This window comes from Apium graveolens, chromosome 11 (genome assembly GCF_009905375.1).
Source record: "Apium graveolens cultivar Ventura chromosome 11, ASM990537v1, whole genome shotgun sequence".
In the NCBI taxonomy this organism is placed as follows: Eukaryota; Viridiplantae; Streptophyta; class Magnoliopsida; order Apiales; family Apiaceae; genus Apium; species Apium graveolens.
Genome location: NC_133657.1, coordinates 128,379,142 through 128,401,781, shown reverse-complemented (window position 1 = coordinate 128,401,781; position 22,640 = coordinate 128,379,142). Strand labels below are relative to the sequence as shown.

General features: G+C 35.9%; 1 long non-coding RNA gene and 1 other non-coding gene across 6 annotated transcripts; one reads left to right on the top strand and one right to left on the bottom strand.

Moving 5' to 3' along the window:
- The first annotated feature begins 11,195 nt into the window (after positions 1-11,195).
- Positions 11,196-16,769, top strand: LOC141696885 (uncharacterized). 5 transcript variants are annotated; one of them, XR_012564531.1, is made up of 9 exons: positions 11,196-11,573; positions 11,827-11,918; positions 12,134-12,278; positions 12,385-12,608; positions 12,699-12,764; positions 13,258-13,339; positions 13,908-14,258; positions 15,636-15,701; positions 15,789-16,769. It is a non-coding gene; the product is annotated as an uncharacterized LOC141696885 (long non-coding RNA). The 5 variants fall into 5 exon arrangements; XR_012564529.1 differs by having other exon boundaries at positions 12,385-12,764; positions 15,789-15,842; positions 16,387-16,769; XR_012564528.1 differs by having other exon boundaries at positions 12,385-12,764.
- TRNAN-AUU (transfer RNA asparagine (anticodon AUU)) lies at positions 13,473-13,544 on the bottom strand. The gene has a single exon. It is a non-coding gene; the product is annotated as a tRNA-Asn (tRNA).
- Positions 16,770-22,640: the final 5,871 nt, after the last annotated feature.

The following is a 22,640-nucleotide window of genomic DNA, read 5'->3' as shown; positions in this document are numbered from 1 at the left end:
AGGAAGGGAAAGATGTTTTCCAGGAAAGGCATAAGTTCTGATAAGAAGAATTTCAGAAGATCTGAAGGAAAAGGAGGAAACTCTGACAGAGGAGATTACGCTAATGTTAAATGTTATAATTGTGGTGAGAAAGGCCACATATCTCCTGATTGCAAGAAGACCAAGAATGACAAAGGCAAAGCTCTTGTCACAAAGCAGAAAAGCTGGACAGACACCTCAGACTCTGAAAGTGAGGAGAACTATGCATTGATGGCAAATGCTGATAAATCAAGTTCTGAGAGCAGTTCTGAAGCTGCTGAAACAAAGGGCAACAGGAAAAATATTCTAGTTCTGGACAGTGGATGTTCAGGACATATGACTGGAAATAAGGCCCTGCTATCAGACTTTGTGGAGAAAGCTGGCCCAAGTGTTTCTTATGGAGATGGCAACATTGGAAAAACCTTGGGATATGGCAATATCAATCTTGGGAATGTCATTATTAAAGATGTAGCTCTGGTCTCAGGACTTAAACACAACTTACTGAGTATAAGTCAAATCTGTGACAGAGGTTATCATGTTGATTTCTTTGCAGAACATTGTGAAATAGTTAGTAAATCTAAAGGAAAAATTGTTCTGAAGGGATTCAGGCGTGGTAACATTTATGAAGCTAAGCTTTCAACAAGTTCTGATGGTTCTGCAATCTGTTTAGTGAGTAGAGCCTCAACTGAAGAAAGCTGGAATTGGCACAAGAAACTCTCTCATTTAAACTTCAACAAGATAAATGAACTGATCAAGAAAGATCTTGTGAGAGGACTGCCAAAATCAGTGTTTGTTCCTGATGGTCTTTGTGACTCATGTCAGAAGGCTAAACAAAGAAAATCTTCGTTCAAGAGCAAGACTGAATCATCAATTCTTGAGCCTTACTATCTACTTCATGTTGATCTATTTGGTCCAGTGAATGTCATGTCTATTGCAAAGAAGAAATATGCGTTGGTCATAGTAGATGAGTTCACCAGATACACATGGGTGTATTACTTGCACACAAAAAGTGAAACTGCATTTATCCTGATTGATCATGTCAAACATCTGGATAAATTGATCAAAGATTCTGTGAAAATTTTGAGGAGTGATAATGGCACTGAATTCAAGAATTTGATAATGGAAGAGTTCTGCAAAAATCATGGAATAAAGCAGGAATTTTCTGCTCCTGGAACTCCACAGCAAAATGGAGTTGTTGAAAGGAAGAATAGAACTCTAATTGAAGCTGCACGAACAATGCTTGAAGAAGCAAAACTTCCAACCTATTTCTGGGCTGAAGCTGTGCAGACTGCTTGTTTTACTCAAAATGCAACACTCATTAACAAGCATGGAAAAACACCATATGAGATGGTGAAGAACAAGAAGCCAAATCTCAAATACTTTCATGTATTTGGATGTAAGTGTTTTGTTCTCAAGACTCATCCTGAACAGCTATCCAAGTTTGATCTAAAAGCTGATGAGGGAATCTTTGTAGGATATCCACTTTCTACAAAAGCCTTCAGAGTCTATAATTTGAGAACAAAAGTGGTCATGGAATCTATCAATGTCTCTTTTGATGACAAGAAGATCACTGGACTTGAAGATTGCATTGATCATAATAAGCTGAGATTTGAAAATGAAGATTCATATTCTGATACCTCAAGTCCTGACAGTCTAAGTCCTGATACTGTAAATTCTGATGGATTAAACTCTGATGTTATTGAAACTGTGGTGACTACGTCAAAGGAAGATGCACCATTGCAGGGGGAGCATACTCAAGATTTTATCACATCTCAAGAAGCATCAGAACATACATCTGGCTCGTCAAATTCTGATTCGTCAAGTTCTGATAAGCCAAGTACTGACAGTGCTGAAAATCTAAATACTGAAGGATCCAACTCAGAGAGCATAGTTTCAGGGGGAGCATCAGAAAATGAAATCGAAGACAGCATGAATTATGGGGGAGCATCCAGTTCTAGAGAAAATCTTCCATCTGCAAGGAAGTGGACAAAATCACATACACCTGATTTAATAATTGGAAATCCTGAGGCAGGTGTCAGAACTAGAACAGGTACTTCGAATGAATGTCTTTACAATTCTTTTCTCTCTCAGACTGAGCCAAAGAAAGTGGAAGAAGCTCTTCAAGATGCTGATTGGGTGCAAGCAATGCAGGAAGAGTTGAATGAATTTGAAAGAAACAAAGTCTGGACCTTAGTGCCAAGACCCAAGAATAGATCGGTTGTTGGTACAAAGTGGGTATTCAGAAACAAAACTGACAGTGATGGCATAATTGTAAGGAACAAGGCAAGGCTGGTTGCAAAAGGATATTCTCAACAGGAGGGAATTGACTATGATGAAACATTTGCTCCAGTTGCTAGGTTAGAAGCCATAAGAATATTCATGGCTTATGCTGCTCACAAAAAGTTTATTGTCTTTCAAATGGATGTGAAAAGTGCTTTTCTCAATGGAGAATTGGAAGAGGAAGTATATGTTGAACAACCTCCAGGCTTTGTAGATTCCAAACATCCAGATTATGTCTACAGGCTTGATAAAGCACTTTATGGACTTAAGCAAGCTCCTAGAGCATGGTATGAGACTTTAGCTCAGTTTCTTCTGGAAAGTGGATTCAACAGAGGAACTATTGACAAAACATTGTTCTATCTCAACCATGGCAAGGACTTACTTTTGATCCAGATTTATGTTGATGATATCATTTTTGGGTCTCCAAATGCCAAACTTTGCAAAAAGTTTGCCAATCTAATGCAGTCAAGATATCAGATGAGTATGATGGGAGAACTTAGTTATTTTCTGGGCCTTCAAGTCAAGCAGAGTGAAGAAGGAACTTTTATTTGTCAATCTAAGTACACCAGAAACTTGCTGAAAAAATTTGGAATGCAAGACTGTTCAAGTGCATCCACTCCCATGGCCACTGCAACAAAACTGGATAAGGATACTGGTAATTCAGTAGATATTACTGATTACAGAGGTATGATTGGCTCACTTCTCTATCTAACTGCTAGTAGACCAGATATCATGTTTGCTACCTGTCTTTGTGCAAGATTTCAAGCAGATCCAAGAGAACCTCACTTAACAGCTGTAAAAAGAATCTTTAAGTATCTTAAAGGAACAGCTGATCTAGGATTATGGTATCCTAGAGAATCAGATTTTAAATTAATAGGTTACTCAGATGCAGATTTTGCAGGTTGTAAAATTGACAGGAAAAGCACAAGTGGAAGCTGCCAATTTCTTGGAGGCAGATTGGTTTCTTGGTATAGCAAGAAACAAAAGTCAATTTCCACATCAACTGCAGAAGCAGAGTATATTGCTGCAGGAAGCTGCTGTGCACAGATTCTCTGGATGAAGAATCAGTTACTGGATTATGGGTTAACATATTTCAAAATCCCTATTTACTGTGATAATCAAAGTGCTATTGCTATGACAGGTAATCCAGTTCAACACTCTATGACAAAGCACATCAGCATCAGGTACCATTTCATCAGGGAACATGTGGATGAAGGTACAGTGGAATTGCATTTTGTTCCCACAGATCAACAAGTAGCAGATATCTTCACAAAACCACTGTGTGAAGCTACCTTTTCAAAATTGGTAAATGAACTTGGAATGATTTCAGGTTCTTTCTCTAAATCTGCTTAAACTTGTTCTATGTTATCAGACTTTATGATCAGTATTTACAGAATTAATCTCTTTGTATATTCTGTGCATTAATTGATAAATGTCTTCAAGTACTGACTGTTGTCTGATATATGTGTCTAAACTCTGATAAGTGATATGTCTGTTTCAGTAACTCTTCTATCCTATGAGGATAACTGTGCTAGATACTGACCTACTAGTCTTCAATAAACAAATGATCCCATGAAAGAAGTAGTTATTTCTGTGGAAATCTTATGACACAAGCAAATTCTGATAACTGAGCTTAGTTAAGTTTACTTTGTATATCTTATTACTAAGTCACAAATTAGAATAATGCTACTCATCTGTTTAAGTTCTGATTCTAGTAAAACTGCTGAATGTACTAAGTGCTGATAAACCTCACTTATCAAAAGAAGAAGAACAATAATCAAAGAATAATATCAGGTACTCCTTTGAGATCTAGAGTAAAAATGTGAAAGGGACGACCCAAGTGCATTGCTGGTATTAAGTAAATATGCATTAGAAAAGCAAAATATTTTCTTGGTGACTTTTCACACTCTATGATTACTGGAGAAATACTCTGATAATAGCATAAATTCTAATAAACAGTCGTGACTCACTTACACTGAGAAGCCTCTGTAAAATAGAATTTCAAAAGATGCATAAAATTAGCACAAAAACAGTAGAGGTGAACTCATGCATGAACTCATTTATCAGTAGGTTTCAGGATAATGACAGATCTTTAGCAAAATTTTAATTATGACTTACTTCTAAGATGTACTGAAGTAGATCAGACTTTACTCTTTGTCTGTTATTTAGCTTAATGCACACACACATCACTCCATATGAATGATGAAATTTCTGTGGTGGTCTATGTTATTTTAGATAAACAGTCATTGTGTCACTTCTGCACAAATTCTGAGGACAAGTTCTAGTTACACGTTCTGATGATTAATTTCTGACGTTCATAACTAAGAACTTGTATGAGTATTTACTAAGATAGATATTCCTTGTTCGAGTTAAGACATTATGTTCTGATGACTGTTAAGTTCTGGTATAGGTCTAAGTTCTGATTTTTCAGTCTAACCCTTTACTTAACTTATCTGTGAGTAAAATTTGGTAACAGTCTCAGATTAATTTCGAAATGTTGAAGTGGAAGATTAATAGTCTATGGTTAAAACATAATGGCACTCGTCCTTGAACAGTTCACTCTTGTTCCATGTGCACATTCCTTTTCCAATGACTGTTATTCTTTTTCAAAGTCTAGGGAGACGAGGTAGATTTAATTCTACCTGTCTGCATTCAATATCTTCGCGTCTCCTGGCATTCTCTTGCCTATATACACAGCCACTTCACATTAGTCTTTTCATCACACTTGTATCACAAATTCAGTCTTGTTTTTCATTTACTATCACAAATGGCTGAATTTGGCTGGTTCTACAATTACGGTGATGAGACTGTGCATGTCTTTTTGAATGGAATTCCAACTCCCTACCCTATCACCAACATCCCTCACAATCTCTGGATTCAATTTCCAGAGGTTATCAAACGTGATCTGGTGGCCGTTCGAAGAGACCTTCACCTTCGTCGTATCCGTCAGCAAGAGTGAATCATACGACTCGCCATCTTGTTTGTCGAAGATAGGAAGAGGAAGATGACTTAATCTCGTCTTCTTCCTGTTCTTCTTCATCCTCAGCTTTGTCAGGCTTCTTAGCTAGGACTAAAGCTGTTGACGTTAGGATTAGAAGCTTAGGGAAAATCTTGTATTGATGTAATTTCTATTTCATTTATGTATTGACTTGATATATTAATGAAAACTGTTTTTACTTCAAGATTTTGTCTCTGAGTTATTTTATCTTGTGTTGTTAAATCCTGCTTGATATTCTGATGACCATTTAAATTTTGTCTTAAGTTCTGATTTAAGTTCTGATTCTTTGTCAGCACTTATTCATCAAAATTATCTCGGTCATTTTTAACATGATTCATTTTCAGAATATTAATGTTGCAGTGCAAAATAACCAATCAGTGATAACGGGTTAAAATTTGAATTGGGGGTTCTAGGCTTCTCAAGAGGCTTAGACGTATGACTGTTCCTGCAACTCCCAAGGAATCCAAATCAATAAGGAAGTACAAGAAACAGAGGGCACAGAGGCCAGTTTCAGATGATGAGGAGGAAGCAGCTAAGGAAGGGGATCAGGAATCTCTGATCTCACAAGACAAGGAATTTGCTCAAGTCACTTCTTCTCCATCAACTCCATTTCAGGAACCTGTATCTGACAAGGCTAATTTACCTTCTTTATCTCTTGTTGATCCAGGCACAAGTGCTGAAATTGATATTCAGAACTTGGTTATGCCTGAAATACTTTTCTTAGAAGCTCCAACAGCAAATAATCCTTCCACAACACCTGTTACTGATGCTGTTCAAACTCCTGAGTTATCACTAACACCTTCTCTGCATCAAGATGATGATCAGATTTTAGGTGAGCATCAGGATATGGCTGTTGATCAGAACTTAGTATCAGATCAGCAATTAGAGGATGTTGAAGCCTCCATTGCTACTCATACAGTTGTCTTATCAGAAGATACTGATTCTTTAAGTTCTGATGCTGCAAATGTTGGAGATACTGGTGAAGCTGCTACAACTGAAGATGCTGATGCAGCAGGTCCTTCAGGACATACTCCTCCACTGACTCTTCCTAAGTCTGAACTGCTAAAGGAGTTTGTTATCAGGGATGCACCAGTACCTTGGAGTGAAACTCCTGCAGGACAGGAGTGGACTAAGGAATGGAACTCAGTTTCATGTGTTCCAAATGCTTTACATCTTGCTGAGCACTTGACTAAAGCTGATGAAATGTTAAATTCTGATGATTTTAAAACCCAGCTTAGAGTCACTGCATTGAGTACTAAACATCTACAAGGTCTTCATTCCAACACTCATGCAGAGCTACACAAGATTCAGGAGAACTTTATTAAACAGGAACAAGTTTGGAAACTTGATAAGAAAAAGTTCTTCCAACCTACCATTGACAGGGTTGCTTATATTGAGAAAACTCAAGAGAAGCAACAAGCTCAGATTGATCAAATTCTGACAAATCAAGCTTCTCAGCAATCGCAACTTACTGAAATCCAGACCTCAGTGGAACTACTTATCTCTCTTTTATTACCTGCTGATGCCAAAAAGGGGGAGAAGGTAATTAAGTCCAAATGCAAAACCAACAAGTCACTGCAAGGACAGGATGATGGAAAAGATGACCAAGGAAACTCTGGAATGGGTAGTGGTCATAGTCAAGGTAGAAGATTTACATCAAGACAAGCTAGTCACAGAACAAGTTCTGATACTGGGAAAAGAATAAGTTCTGCTGCTGGTAAAAGGATAAGTTCTGATGAACTTCTAGATCTTGATGAGGAAATGTCAAGACAGTTATTTCTTCAAGAAAATCCAGGGATGGACTTGGAAAGTTTAAAGGAAGAAGAAGCCAGACTTAAATCAGAGAAAGTCACATCTAAATCTGAAGCTTCTGGTAAAAAGTTACTTCCAAAACCTAAAGGAATTGTGATCAAAGAGAGGATACATACTGAAGAAACTTTGGCTAGATCACAACCACAGATAGATCCAAGATCCAAGGGTAAAGAAAAGGTTGGTGAACCTATCAAGCCTTATGTACCTCCTGAGGAAGAAGAAATTACTGATGGAAAACATAATCTTGCTCTGACTTCAAGAAAAATTCTTAAAACAACCTCTGACATGGCTCAAGTTGTTCAGAGTCAAGAAATTGTAAGTTCTGATATTCAGAAGAAGCAAGTAACCTCTGACAGTGCTCAAGTTAACTTGATATCAGAAGATAAATCTAAAACACTCCTACAAGGATTCACTAAAGCAAAACAGACTCAATCTTTGAAGACTACTTTAAGTGGTTTTGAAGCAAGAGTAGTTACTGGAAAGGAAGCTAGAGATAAAACTGGATTGGGAAGTGCTGATGAAAGAAGAGTACACAACACTACTGATGATCCAACTTCCTTGAGTGAACCAGGTATTGGAGCAACTCCTGAGAGATTGAATCAACTAGAATCTGTACAGATGGTTTACCATACCTACTTGAAAGAATACATCATGTTGTATTTCATGACAGATGGTAGGGTTTATCATATAAGACAAAATGCCATTCCATTGAAGTATTTTGAAGAATTGGAGCATGTATTATTCTTACTTCAAGTGGATGACAGAATAACAGAGACTGCTGCAAACTACTTAAAGGAACAGATTCAGAGACAGAAAAGACTTTATTCTGTTAAGTCTGACAGCAGATATGTTCCAAAGTACAGAAATCACAATGGTGATATTGTTGATATGAAGCCTAATACTGCACAGATCAGAACATATCTTGGTATTAAGGGGCTTGAATTCAATCTAGAGTCTAACAAAGCTTATGTCATAAGACTAGATCGGGAGTTGAGAAAAGCAAAGATTAATGATCTCAGAGCTGCAATATTTCAAACTGGTGAAGATACTGCAGAGCTTAAAGATGTCAAACGGAGAATGATTGATGAACTCAGATATGCTGAGAAATGTTTGTTGAAGAATTATCTCAGAATAACTTCTGACATCAGAGAGATTGGAAAATGATGAAGCCAAGTCGAAGATCTACAACTGCTTAAATTCTGATATTTATACAGGTTGAAGTTGTTATCAGAAGTTGAATTGGTAAAAACTTTAAGGACTGTAAGTTGTAGTTATCTTGTCTATTTCTCATGCATTTGTACTTAATGTTTTTGACATCATCAAATATCTGTTAAACTTGTATATTTTGTTAATTTACAAGTTGGGGGAGATTGTTAGATATATTTGATAATGTCATGGCTAATATGTTTTATGTTTAGATTTCAGATCTTATTTGAACAGAACAAATCAGTACTTAACTGATCAGTACTTATACTGGAAGTCAGAACTTAAGGTACTGGAAGTCAGAACTTAAGGGATATCAGTACTTATGTTATCAGGAGATAGATATCAGAACTTAAGTGCTGAAGGACGATCAGATAAGGACAGTAGCTGATTAAAGTTAAGAAGATCAAGATAAACATAAGAAGAGATATGCATGAAGATGGAATTCCGTGAAGAATGGAATACTTGGAATAGAAGATATCTGATTGATATATTTTAGGAAGCAGAATTATATTCCATATCAATTAGCGAATATCTTGTAACTGTGTAGTATATAAACACAGAAATAGAGTTTACACTAGAGGTGTTATCATCATCGAGAATATTATTTATTATAACTCTAGAAGCTCTCGTGATATTTTGTTCATCACTGAGAGATAACAGTTCCAGATTGTAACAGAGTTTATTGTTTAAATAAAGTTTGTTTTCTGTTACATAAGTTCTTGAAGTTTGATTTGATTGTAATAAACACTGTATTCACCCCCTCTACAGTGAAAGTGTGACCTAACAGTTTCAGCCTTTGGAGATTTGATGCAGGAAGGCTGTCCTCTTTCCCGATAGTTCATGCTCATCTCATTCACACTAATTTGCTTGACTTGAGAGTGATGAATGGATGACTTAACTGGATCCTTGATAAGTTCAAACTTCTTCTGTATTTCCTCATCAATCTTCTCCCAGTTGAGTAAACTCAACTTCTCCTTATCAGCTGCTCTTATGTTGGCTGTTGCTTCATTGATCAGATCTATACTATCTGTAACTGATGGCTTTGAGATAGTAATTGAAGGCACAATTACATTGTTGATTTGAATTTGAAGCCTCCTCCCCCCACTAGGTCTCCCCCCTCACTTGGTCCTTTCTCCCCCTTTTTGTTATCATCAAGTTGAGGTGAGGAGGGGGTTTGAGCAGCCACCAGTTTCTGTAGTAAATTTGTCTGTTGAGCTTGATGAAGATGAAGGATAGTTAAAGATGCTTCCATGGCTAACATTCTTGAATGCAAGGCATCTATCTTGGTTGACAGATCAGAATTTTTCATTAATTGCCGCTTGATGTCAAGCATTGTAGCTTCTGGAAGCTTAGAATCTATCTTGTCTGAAATGGCCTTCTTCATCTCCTCAATATCACCATTCATGGTGTTTACATCCCTAGCATGCTGGAAGCCCTGGATTTGTTGAAGTTGCAGGGAGGCTAGATGTGCCTGAAGGAGCTTCTTGGTGCTGGCATTGGTAGTGGTTTGAAGAGCAGTATTTGTCTAATTTATTAACTGGATCAGGGTTGTCTTGAAGTAATGCTCATCACAGTGCTTTAAGAAGGCCCATGATGGCATACCTGATCTTGAACTTGAGCTTACTTCTCCCCCTATGTCCATTGCTTCATCTTCACTATCCCCACTCCCATCTCCAAAGAAATCAGCTGAACCACCAGTCTCATAGTCCACATCACCAGCTGTAGAAGGCAAAGCTGTGATGGCATCCTTAGCTCTCATCACAGACTGTGTGGTATGCACCAAATTCAGCATCCTTTCTGTATTGTCATTGCCCTGTTCAGCTAGAAGTTGATAAGCTGGAACAGGGTGAGTAAATGCCTCAACATCAAGGGAAGTGGAATCTATAACAGCTTTAGGATGCTGAGATAGTCCTTCCCTGTCTGCATCCTAGACATTCATTGACTCAATAGCAATGTCATCCATCCTTATTGCTCCAGTACCTGCATTTCTCTCATTTTCTCCCTTTTGTTGCATCAGGGTCTCACCCTGGCTCCCCACCCTCACACCCTCACCTTCACCTACTAAGTTGGGACTCCTCGCACTCTCTTTTGCCAATCCTGAAGTAATAGATTGTAGAGTTTCACTCATTTCCTCTCCTTTTTCCTTAGGAGCAACCCAGACTCTCACTCAAAACACTCTTTTCTCTCAATCCTAAGAGTGACTGTACAACCACTAGATCTTCTGCACTTGAAATAAATGAAGTTTGTAACTATGCAGAGATACTCGATGGATGAGTTATATCCATCGAGTGAGTGGTTTTGCTATCCGACGGATGACTGCTGTCAAGCTTATCCATCGGGATACAATCACTACTCGACGGATGAGCAATATCCATCGAGAGAGTAGAAATGATTGAGCTGGGAATAGAAACTATTGTTGACTCTGTGCTGATTGAAGATATTTTAGGCACAGATGACACAACATCTCCTGAAAGAATTGGCAAGTGAGCCAACAAATCATCTAAAAGATGATGCTCACTTGCACTAGATTTTGGCTTCACTAGTATAAATACTGCCATATGCGTCTCTTTATTTGCGTCTGTTATAAGCTGAACAGATACATAAAATAATTTTATACGTCTGTCTTGCCCTGCACAGACGCATATAATATGAAAAAATGAGTTTATACATCTGTTTTATCTAAACAGACATATAATAATTTTTTGTGTCTGTTAGTGAGTCATATATGTCTGTTCGTGTAAAAAAGATGCATACAGATTAATAAAATGTGTCTGTTTTTATAGAACAGACCTAGAAAGTTCAATAAAAATAAGGAAAAAAAAGATAAAATATATGTCTAAACATTTTCATACCAAATATAGTAAATATTAACATACAAAACTCCAATTTCTCCCCGATTAGACCTCTGACCTCATAAATTCTTACCGTCCATTTTTATTTTCCGGACAAACTATCCATTTCTCATCAAAATCAACACCAAAATCTTGTTCTCTAGACTCGATAACATAAAACGCACGGTTTGCTTTTCTTTAAAAACTCAATTTCTTCATATTCTTGAAACCTTAGAAATCGCCTATGTTAAACCCCGGACCAATTGATGATTTTTTGATTATTTCGTGATGGATTTATGTGGCAAATAATGTTTTAAAGATCATATCTGAAAAGCCCTTTGATCGGAAGACTATGAGGTAAATTATAAAGATTTCTTGGATTTCTGGGAACTTAGTGAGTCTGAAGCCTCTACTCGAACGAGATTCAGGTTTTTGCTATTTATTGCTTAGTACTTGGTTCTTCTCTGTGATTTTGGATATGTTATTTGTGTTTCATACATACTTGTTACATGGTTGTTTTAATTGAAAGTTGAGTCTGTCTTTTGATGGACAAAGGTTGTCTCGAATATAAAGAAGTTCAGCCAAATATCTTTAACCTCCAAGCATTAATTGGTGTTTTAAATATGGTTTCTTTTGATTTCAATTTTTATGAGTTTGTATCTATATTGAGATTTGATACAGTTACATGTTTGGATTGTCGGAAAGTGTGGGGTGCTTGTGCTTCTCAGTGTTTTAACACGACTAACTGCGGTTGCAATAAGACTCACAGAAAGGTATTAAAATTTTGGTAGCTCTGTATTACAGCTTATTTATAACGTTAATACATTTATGATGTGAAAAGTGATTATTCTAAGGTGTGATAATATGTTGATATATGTTATGTTATTGCTAAGGAAATTGAACATCTATGAGTCATAGTTAAAACAGTCTGCAGCCTACACTATTGTCAAAACTTAATTGCACTTCAAGAGGATATTATGATTTTCAGAATGGCGCCTGAGGTGATGGAGCAAGTGCATGGCTATGACTCTAAGCTTTGGTTGGCGAGGTTGATATATCAAAGCACGTAGTCCCTTCAAGAGGCACTGCACGTATCAGTGCTATTGCAGGTTCTTTTGGTTATATCCCTTCAGGTATTATCGAGTTAACCTTTTAGCCTTGCTTTGCTAGTTCTTTATGCAGTAATACCTTTCACTTTTCACCATTATGTTTTATTTATTATATGTTTTACCTGAATAGGTATAGACAATGAATGTAATTGCTCCTGAAAATGTATATAGCTACGGAGTTATCATTCTAGAGATCCTAAGTACCAGACTACCAGTTAATGATGGATCTGGAGAAGGGATGGAGTAGCCTTGAAGATTGCTCTACAGACATCACACTAGCAAGGAGGCCAAAAATGAAACTGGTTGTTGGATTGCTTAAAGAAATTACAAATAACTAGAGATATACATGCTCAGGTTTTTTTTCAAATCATTCTGTGAGCCATAGATCTTCTGCTTATCCTACACAAATTACTGCTAATGAATTGACTCCAAGTAGCATTCCAGTCAATAGGCCCCTTGTCATTTATCAGCATGTTAATAGACATCATCAATCTACGGGTCATCAGAAAGGTAATCTTAAACTGCATAACTATTTCTCTTAAATTACAACTACATAGCTTTGAATGCTTATTTTAGAGTGGATGGATGGAACACAGATTTGTATTCTTAAGTGCCTTGGTTCTCCATTTATCCTGAATATTGTTCATATTTTATTAACAGAAGTCCACGAACACCACACGATTGTTAGGTCTAGTTTTTCTTAAACTGTTTGTGAATTCTGACATAATTTCGTTAATGTTGCACAACTTTATAATGTGTAGTTTAGAAAAATTGGTACTGCTTGGGAACAAAGTGAGAAGACATGATCGAATTTGGACCCTATAATTGTTTTCTAGAACTTTATTGTTACGGTGTTTAATAATGTGTACTTAAGTTGAATTGTACTGTTTCCAAACCAAGTGAAGAGATGAAAGCCGTATGAACCTTGTATAAACCAGAGTATGTTGAATTTTTTGTTGAGGTGTGCTTAAATTCCTCTTTGATTATGATTTTGATATATCAGGCTTGTTTTCAACAATGAGGAAGAGGAATTATTGGAAAGTATGATGCACCTGTACATTATGTTGAGTATTTACATGCAACAGGTTAGTTTAGTTTTCTTATGTTAGTAACTTTTCAAGTTGATCCTACCCCCAGGCTTTCTTTAATGATGTACCACAGAGTCTAGTTATTCTGACTAAACAACCATGTAAAATTCTAAGAAAAAATAAAAAGATTTATCAGAGCCAGGTTTCGATCCTGGGACCTGTGGGTTAATGGCCCACCACGCTTCCGCTGCGCCACTCTGATTTGTTGTTATTGTTACAGAAGAAATATTATTTAAAATTTTAGAAAAAATATGAGTAGATAACAATTTGATGTTTATTTGTTTAAAGACTTTTGGCTTGAATTCAGATAAGAAAAACTCTAGTAGCATAAAGTAAAGGTTTTGCATATCATATTAGTACTATTTAACAAAGAACATGAAGTAAACTTCTTGCCAGAAGGCCCAAGGTACTGAGAAATAATAAATGCTATACACAAATTTAACAAACAACATTCTCAGCCTAATTATACAAACCATTTAAGTATCTAACATGTTTCACAAAAGTCGCTAAACCTATCACTGATTATTGTCTTGCCTCTCCATATCTTGCAAATCTATGGGCTCAGGAAAGATTTCACTAGAGAATCTTTTACGAGAAGATGATGACTCGTGCATGCCGCTGCTTTGAGAGCTTACCCTTCCTGACTGTTTTAGTGCAGTTATTACATCTCTGTTTGCTTGCACACTTCCTGATGAGCTGTGACGCCAACTACCAAAGAAAGTTGCACTCCAGGATCTCCTAGATGAAGTTGTTCTTGCAGAGCTAAAATGTTCTTCACGTACCACTTTAAAAGGGTTTTCTAGTGCTCTGAGGATATGTCGCATCAGTGGACGTTTGGACGCTTTGGGATTGAGGCATGACTTGGCTACTATTGCCACAACCCATACTTCTTCAAGTAGATCATCATCTATGATCAGTGAGTAATCAATGATCTTAGCCACCTGGTCCTTTTCGTATATGCTGATATACGACAGATTTTGCTCTAACCACTCCTTTGTTGACGCATCATCTGTCTCGCTGATGCCATGTTTACCTGTTACCAGCTCAAGCAAGACCTTTCCAAAATAGTATACATCACAAGCACTGGTAGTACAGGTCCCTACACACATTCACATTAAATTATTAGCTACAGAAACACTTGGAAAATAATTTAAGTGAATAATAGAGTTAATTAAAACATATATCTATATAATTCTTCATCTTTCAGCTATCTAAGACTCTCAATTGATCTCTGGGAAGCTAAGTTTAAAGTCTTCTTTTAGTAGATGACTGCTTTCTAAACTTCTTCCAGGAAACAATGAGTTCTGAAAGCTTGTTAAAAAGGACTAGAGTAACAAATTGAGTCCATAAATTATATTTTTTGTGCATTATCGAGTCCATAAATTATAATAAATGGTCACGATCAACCTCAAATTATAAACCGTCGAGGCTCTTAGGAGACGGTTGTATCGTATATCTTTGTTAAAAGATAATATTTTGATCTTTGGTCCCTGATGCTATACCTACTTGTTTAACTTCTAGCTAAAAATTAACAGCTAACGACTGTACTTGATAACTAATTAACTCATAATTATATGATTCTGAAATAGCACTAGATATTCTTAATCTCTTGCATGTTTGTCATGTGATTCAAGAGCTATTAATATGTTTTTATGTTTTGGAAAACCACATGTTTCAAGTTTCAACCTCTGTTGTAAAAATCTCTACTTAAAAGATCTCATACTTATATGTCCTTTTACCCTTCTTTATCATTTCAATAGACTGCTTAAACTTCCAATTCGAACAGTTAAGAAGTACAAGGTCACTCAACAGCTAGATTCCCCTTTATGCATTTCAGAACTCCGGCTCAACAACATCACATCTTTCGCTTTATGTGGCTCAAAAGAGATATGGCCTTTATCTTTCGTTGTGCAAAATATAGTTTTTTAGTGACAAGTATAATTATAATATTGAAGGTAGAACCCTATTTAGGCAGCCTAAACTCTAAAGTACACTATAACATTTAATACCGAGGACCTTCAATTACATGTCATTTCTATCCTTAGATTAAAGATGATTTCTTGAAATTACTAACAATCTAGTCTGTTTCCTATCTTTATTTTCCCTAGAATTTGAAACCTTCACTATACATGTCATCTCAACGACATGGTATAGTTATACTTTTATTATCTTGAGTTAAGTAATCTGCAAAGACCGTCTCACTCTATGGTAGTGCTACTAGTACATCTAGCGTATATTTGTCTTAATCAGTTTTTATGAGATTATTACTTATATAGTGTATTTTTTTTATCAGCATGGTGGTGAGGGTTGCTTAAGTGAAAAATTCGCTGATGTAATACAACATGTTTCTCGTGATGATGTAAGTTACTCGCTTGTTATAATTACTAATTTTATATTGCACACTCTGGGTACCTTATATTAATCTCTAATCTATTCCTTTCCATAGATACTTGCACTTTAACTTCAGATTTGTGGGCACGTCAAATGCCATGTTTTCCTGGTAACATTTTTCTTACCGTGTTTTCTTCATGAATAGTTGCATGTGTTCTATGTTGTGTATGTTGAACATCACTTTGCATTTAGGGATGTACAATAAATTCTTTGAAGTTTTTGTAATCTTTGTGTACATATAGTTCATAAAAAAGTTTATCAGTTAATTTTTTTTTATTGTTGATTCATCAGATACCAGTGCCCAATCTAGTATCACTTTCAATTATTTAATAAATTTCAATGTCTTGGACATAGAATATTTGCAGGACATGATAAGTACTTAGAAAAGAATTTTAACACGCGAACATTATAAAAGAACTATGTCTTCTTGAAGATGTTGAATCAGACTAGATGAACTAGATTAGAAGCTGGAAACCATTTACATGTATGTGTTCATGTTTAAACCTCTTAGCTAAATAAGCAAAGTCATAGGCCAATGCTCAAGTATATAATGTAAAATAATTTCAGAGAATATTTCTTCTACAAAAGTACTCACTTTAGAATGCTTAAATTAGCAATTTTTTTATAGCAGTAGTTGCTTTGATATTTTTTAGGTTATGAGTACTAGTGATATATATAAATATTCACAAGAAGAGGCTATGTGAGGGAATGTTGTCAACATATACGGTGCACTGACTGGAACAAACACGTGTAATTATAGAGAAGTTGTGCTGACGATTATAGATCACAGGATTATATAGCACGAAAAGTCTTGGATGGGCTGCCAACTCTTGGTGATCGTTTTCAACAACACTAAACTTGTTTTTATAAAATTACCTTTTAAGGAAGTTCATGACTGGTAGAACACTAGATTATTGTTTCAATTCACTAGGAAAATGCTGGTTTGTAGCAAGTTAAAATATTAGTTTTTGTTAATTGAGAGTGCAACTCCATTTTGCTCGGTTAGTGATTTTTGCATGATTGGGATTTAAATTTATACTGGATTTGTATTTGGCGAGCAAAAATCAGAATATAAGAGCATTCACATGTGCTAGCTAAAAATACAGAATAATATTTTATTAAAAACAAAACTTTTTGCATCTGTTCTAGTAGAACAGACATATAAGGGAAATATTTTCTGTCTGTTCTTTGCCTTTATATGTCTGTTATGGGCAGACACAAAAAACTTTTTTGCGTCTGTTAAAAGAAGCAGATGTGAAAGTTCATACTTTATGCAGCTGTTTTATATTTTATGCGTCTGTCAGGAACAGACGCAATAAATTATATGCGTCTGTTGCCTAACAGCCACATATACTCTCTGGCTGATACGACTCATCCATATGCGTCTGTCAAAAATAGACGCAAATAACCTTTTTTAACAGACGCAAATGGTTGTTTTTGTACTAGTGCTTCCCCAACAGAGTTAAAGAAGGGGAAACAGGAATTGATGTGTTTATCATATCCACATCCAGAGAATTTGTTGGTGAGTTGGGTGTTTGAGGTGCTTCTATAACTAGAGATTTTGGCTGTGACTCCACATTTATTGGAGCCACATCAAACTGAATTTGTGAAGGTGCAGTGGCTGTGTCTTTAGCACCAGTTTGTATAGTGTGTGTACCCTGTGCATCCCTAATGGTTTTTGATTTCTTCTTTCTGGCATAAGTTTGGGGTGAGCTTGTGTCCCTAACCCTCTTGGCCTGTGCTCTTGGTTGAGAGCTTTGTTCAATAGCTACATCCTTTTAGGAGGATGCAGCTAGAAATGAGCTTTTGTCCTTTTTAAGTACTCCAGTTTGTTGGGAAACTGCAGCCTGGCTAGGCTGGGATTCACTCAACTCTCCAACCTTATTCTTGGGGCTTCTTTTATGTTCACCCCTTCCCTCACCTAACTTACCCTCCTTCACACTCCTCTCTTTGGCTTTAGTGGATTTTTCAACTAGCATCTTTTGGGAGATACCAGAGGGGGCTTTCTTTGATTTGGATTTTGAAATAATTGTAGGTTTGGTAGCTTGGGTAGGCTACTGTATGGTCATTGACACAGTTGCCACAACCACACTTGAACTCAAAGAAATTGTTGAGGTTGGAATAGTTGTAGGGATAGGTGAACTTACCTCACTTACCTGAGGTGCTTGCATTACAGGAAAGTAGAACATTGGCACATCCTTGTGATGATTGGCCCTGTTCAAATCTGCAATGAGTCTTCTCTCTTGAACCCAACAATCTAATTTGTTGTTAGGGTTCTCAAGCACAATCTCTTCACAAAGGTGGTTAGCTAACATTATAAGAAATCTAGCATAAAACACATTTTTACCTCTTTTATTTAACTCTCCTAGTTGAAAACCTAACTCAAACAAGACAAGGTCGCTAAAATTAAAATACTTATATGTAACTAGCATGTAGAGCATGTTAAAAATGGAAATATTCACTGAATCAAAATTACTGATCTTTCCTGAGAAAACCTTTGTAACTACATCACACATGAAACTCCATTCTTTCCTAAGACCCATTCTCCTAATGTCACTCAGTTTAGAAGTAGAAAGTGCATAGTTCATAGGATTAAGCATATTGATTATATCAGTGTCAGTGTGTGATGAGGTCACATTGTCATCAGGAATTTTGAAACATGCTTTTATCATATCACTATTGATACAGAATTCTTTACCCATTAATGGTGAGTATGATGGTCTTATCTGTAGAGTTGTAGGTAACAGTGGTCCACATCTCTTCAACAACTTCACAGAAGATTGTGGGTGATTCCAGCATGGCGTAATTGAGCTTGCAATTCTTCACAAAGTCCATCATCTTGTGATAATCACCAGAATGCTGAATACCCTTTTTCACTAGTGCAGTGAAATTGTTCTTTTCATAAATGAACCCAGTTTGAGACATAATCTTTACAACAGGTGCCATTGTTAGAGAATAAGAGCTTGAAGAGAAAGAGAGTAAGTGTTTTGAGAAAGAATGAAATTAGAGCAGTTGAATTGAGAATGATAAAAGAAAAGCGATTGGAATGAAATAAGCTGTGGCGCCCTCCAAACCCGGGTCAGAAGTTTGGGGTCCACACAAACACCTTAATTATAACCTGCTTATAACAATAATAAAGATAATACTAATATATGCAATGACCCTACTTACCAATCATCACGGACCGCAACAGGTTAAAGTATGCACACAAGCCAAACACACTAATATATTACAAACCGTTCAAATCCCAACTATTTCAAATTCAAACTGAGTATTAAACATTATTATAAACTTTTACAAACTTAAATTATTCCAAAAGAAGCCTACTAGCTCAGCTTTCTCAACCTGAACCCCTAGCTCTCGCGCTGGACTGGGGATCCTCTTTACCAACTGGTTCCTTTTTAACTGGAAAGAATATAAACAACATCGCACAAATGAGCTAACTAGCTCAGCAAGTCACAATGACAAAACTGAGAATAATGATCATCAGGTGAATATGTTTATGATATCAAGTGAACAATGGATTATGATTTAGAATTGGATATTATACTTTTAATTTAAAAACCAAGGTTAGGCTGCTGATCAGTCACGCACTAACCCCGAGCAAGGCACACAGCATTGCTCTAACTACTGGATCCAAGGCACACATTGGCCTAACTTGACCATTATATGGTCTGACCACGAATCTGGTCCACAATTTTATAAAAACAATCCAATTCTAACATAACAATAGAATATGCAATAATAAACAATAACCGAAATCATTAACAACAATAAATGTTTAACAATGAAAGGGTTTAAATCCTTGTAAGGATCAACAAGGTACTTTTAAAGCTTGAATGCTGGGTAATGAAAGAATTGGATAATAAAGGAAACAACGTTTCAGGGTTTCAAGGATTTAGTCTTTCAAAGCATAAGATATCATGGATTGAGTATATAATAATTCAGTTCAGTGTCTGGTATTTAGTTTGTATGTATTTGTGGAGTAGTATCGTAGATTTGTGGTTCTTGTTTGGGTATACAATAATCAATGGATTAGAAAGAATATGGTTAATAGCTCAAGAACAATAACTGAAATCAGGATTTAGGTTTCCGTGCTTTAAAGCACTTGTAATGTCAACAAGACTATCAAGAATTACAATATCTCGAGAAAGTTCAGAACACTTACCTGATATTAGCTTACTATCCTGCACTTGCTTTCAATCACAATCATCTTACTCCTCAACTACCTGTTTTCCCTTACCTACGCCTTGCCTCTTCTGCTCACATATCATAAGCATCTATCAATCATCAACTCACAGGATTCTATTCAACACATACTTCTATCTACCCTTCGTTTTACCCAAATCCGATTAACGGATTGAAATCTATGCAATAACCAAGTAAACACTGAATATATAGACCGATAGTCAACTAACAAGTCACATGTAGCACATAATACATCACGTAATCAATGATATATTATTTATAAAGAAGTCTCGGGTCATAAATAGGATTTCTGGTATTTAAAATGATTTTTAAAACATTTTTCGGAATTAAAACGGGTCGTTGGATCAATTTCAGAATAATAAACAGGGTTCGGTTGGCCAATTCTGGCTCCGAAACAATTTTAGAATAATTATCGAGCCTTGGAAATAATTTAGAATAATATTTTAAAGCTCGAAACTATTTTTCGGAATTTTTAAATCATTTTTAAATAATTAAATCTAATTAAATAATTAATTAAAAACCAATTAATAATTAATTAAATCAATTAATCAATTAATTTTGGAATTAATTGACTAATTAATCAATTAAAAATTAACTGAAATTAATTAACTAATTAATTCAGATTTATTTGTGAATAAAAAATAATTTTCGGAATTAAAATAATAATTTTTAGAATTTTCAGAAATTAAAAATGAATTTTTATAATAAAAATAAATAGGAGATATGATTTTTAAACATTTTTAAAACAGAAATCCAATTTTTGCAAAGTCTGGAAACTACAGGGACCAAACTGCATCGTTTTCAAAACCGCAGGGACCAAACTGCAATTTTGCAGTCCAGTCGCCAGAAAAAGTCGGGGGTGGCCGGAGAACACGTTCCCGGCGTCCTCACCCCACCAACACCTCCAGATCACATCTACAGGTTACCAGGAACACAACCATGCAATCAAAACAACCTAACAATCCCTGAGTTGGCCGGAATTTGGCCGTGAAATTTTTCAGTTTCCGGCGAACATCGGAAAACTTCAAAACACAACTCCCTTCTCTACAGACCTCGTTGGTTCATGAGACTTATACGACTAGATTGCAAATTTCACAGAGAACACAACCCACTATAACACAACATCAATCTATCACAGAATAAGAAACCCCCAAATTTCAATAAAGAACATTCATACGGGTTATAAACCCTAATTTTGAAATTCGAAAATCAAACTCAAATTTGAACATGTTATTGAACTCCAAATCAGACGTATGACAAATGAAAATCATCAGGAAAACAAGCTCTACAACATGCAATCATCAAATCATACAAACAATCATCCGAACAAAAATTCATATTTTTAATAAAATAAATTCGAAAATAAATAAATTTTTAGAAAAATAACCTTGATTTCTGCAGTGAAACAAAGCTCAGAATCTGATAGAACACTTCAAATCCTTCGTTTTGGTTACTCAAACTTTGAAAACAGAGATCGGTAACGCCTTCGTTTTGCTGTTTGATTCTTAGAACAGTTTTATGAAATTAGGATTTTTCTCAGAAAATTATATAATTAACTATTTGCAAATGATTTTGATACGAAATAAAATACGGAAAAAGGCTATTTATAATTATGGAAAATTTGTATCCTGTTGGATCATTCCGGATATAAAACGGTACGTTTATTTGTAAAAACTGATCCAAACGGTATCGGTTTTCTGGATAATTATCCAAATCAGTACAATTTGTACTGCGGTCTTGGTCTCAGCGTCTGGTTACACGTATTACGAAGTGATAATTGGGATAGTTTAATAAAAAGCTCCCGTTTATCGAAAATACGGGTTTTATTGATTTACCGAAACGAATATTGTATCGAAAATGTTGCGCCGGGACCCGCGCAGGACAAACCGTAAGCCGGATCGAAAAAGTCCAAACATGGAAAATGCTCGGAATATTACAATTAGGTTAGGAAGGAGTTCTCGGAAGAGTTTCGGGTTCCAAAAACGTAACAACGGTTGACGTCGGTTGGTTCCCGTTTTTATAAAATAGATTTTAATTACCCGGAAAAAGATTTTAGAAATTTCATATGATTTTTATAAATCCATAAATCAACATAAAAATAATTAGGAAGATATAACAATTATCTATATTTTATTTTGGACATATAAAAATTAAAATACTCAATTAATATTATTTTTGAATATTCAAGTACAGATAACACTTAACAATTAACTCACAGAATAGATACTGGGCACACATAATAATATCAAAAATAATTACACGATATATCCCGGATATTACATCCTTCCCCCCTTAAAAGGATTCTGTCCTCAGAATCTCCTAAGAAAACAAATGAGGGTATTTTTCTCTCATATCATTTTCTAACTCCCAGGTTGACTCTTCAACCTTTGGGTTTCTCCACAATACTCTTACTAACTTTACCACTTTATTTCTCAATACTTTCTCTCTTGCCTCTAGAATCTCTATCGGACTCTCTACATATGATAAATCTGCCTGAAGCTCTACTGGCTCATAGTCTATTACATGCCTGGAGTCTGGATTATATTTCTTGAGCATCGATACATGAAAAACATTGTGAATGTGCTCCATGTGCGGATGTAACGCCAATTCGTAAGCTACTTTGCCAACGTGCTTTAGGATCTCAAAAGGTCCGACATATCTTGGGCTTAGCTTCCCTTTCTTTCCAAACCTCGTTAGT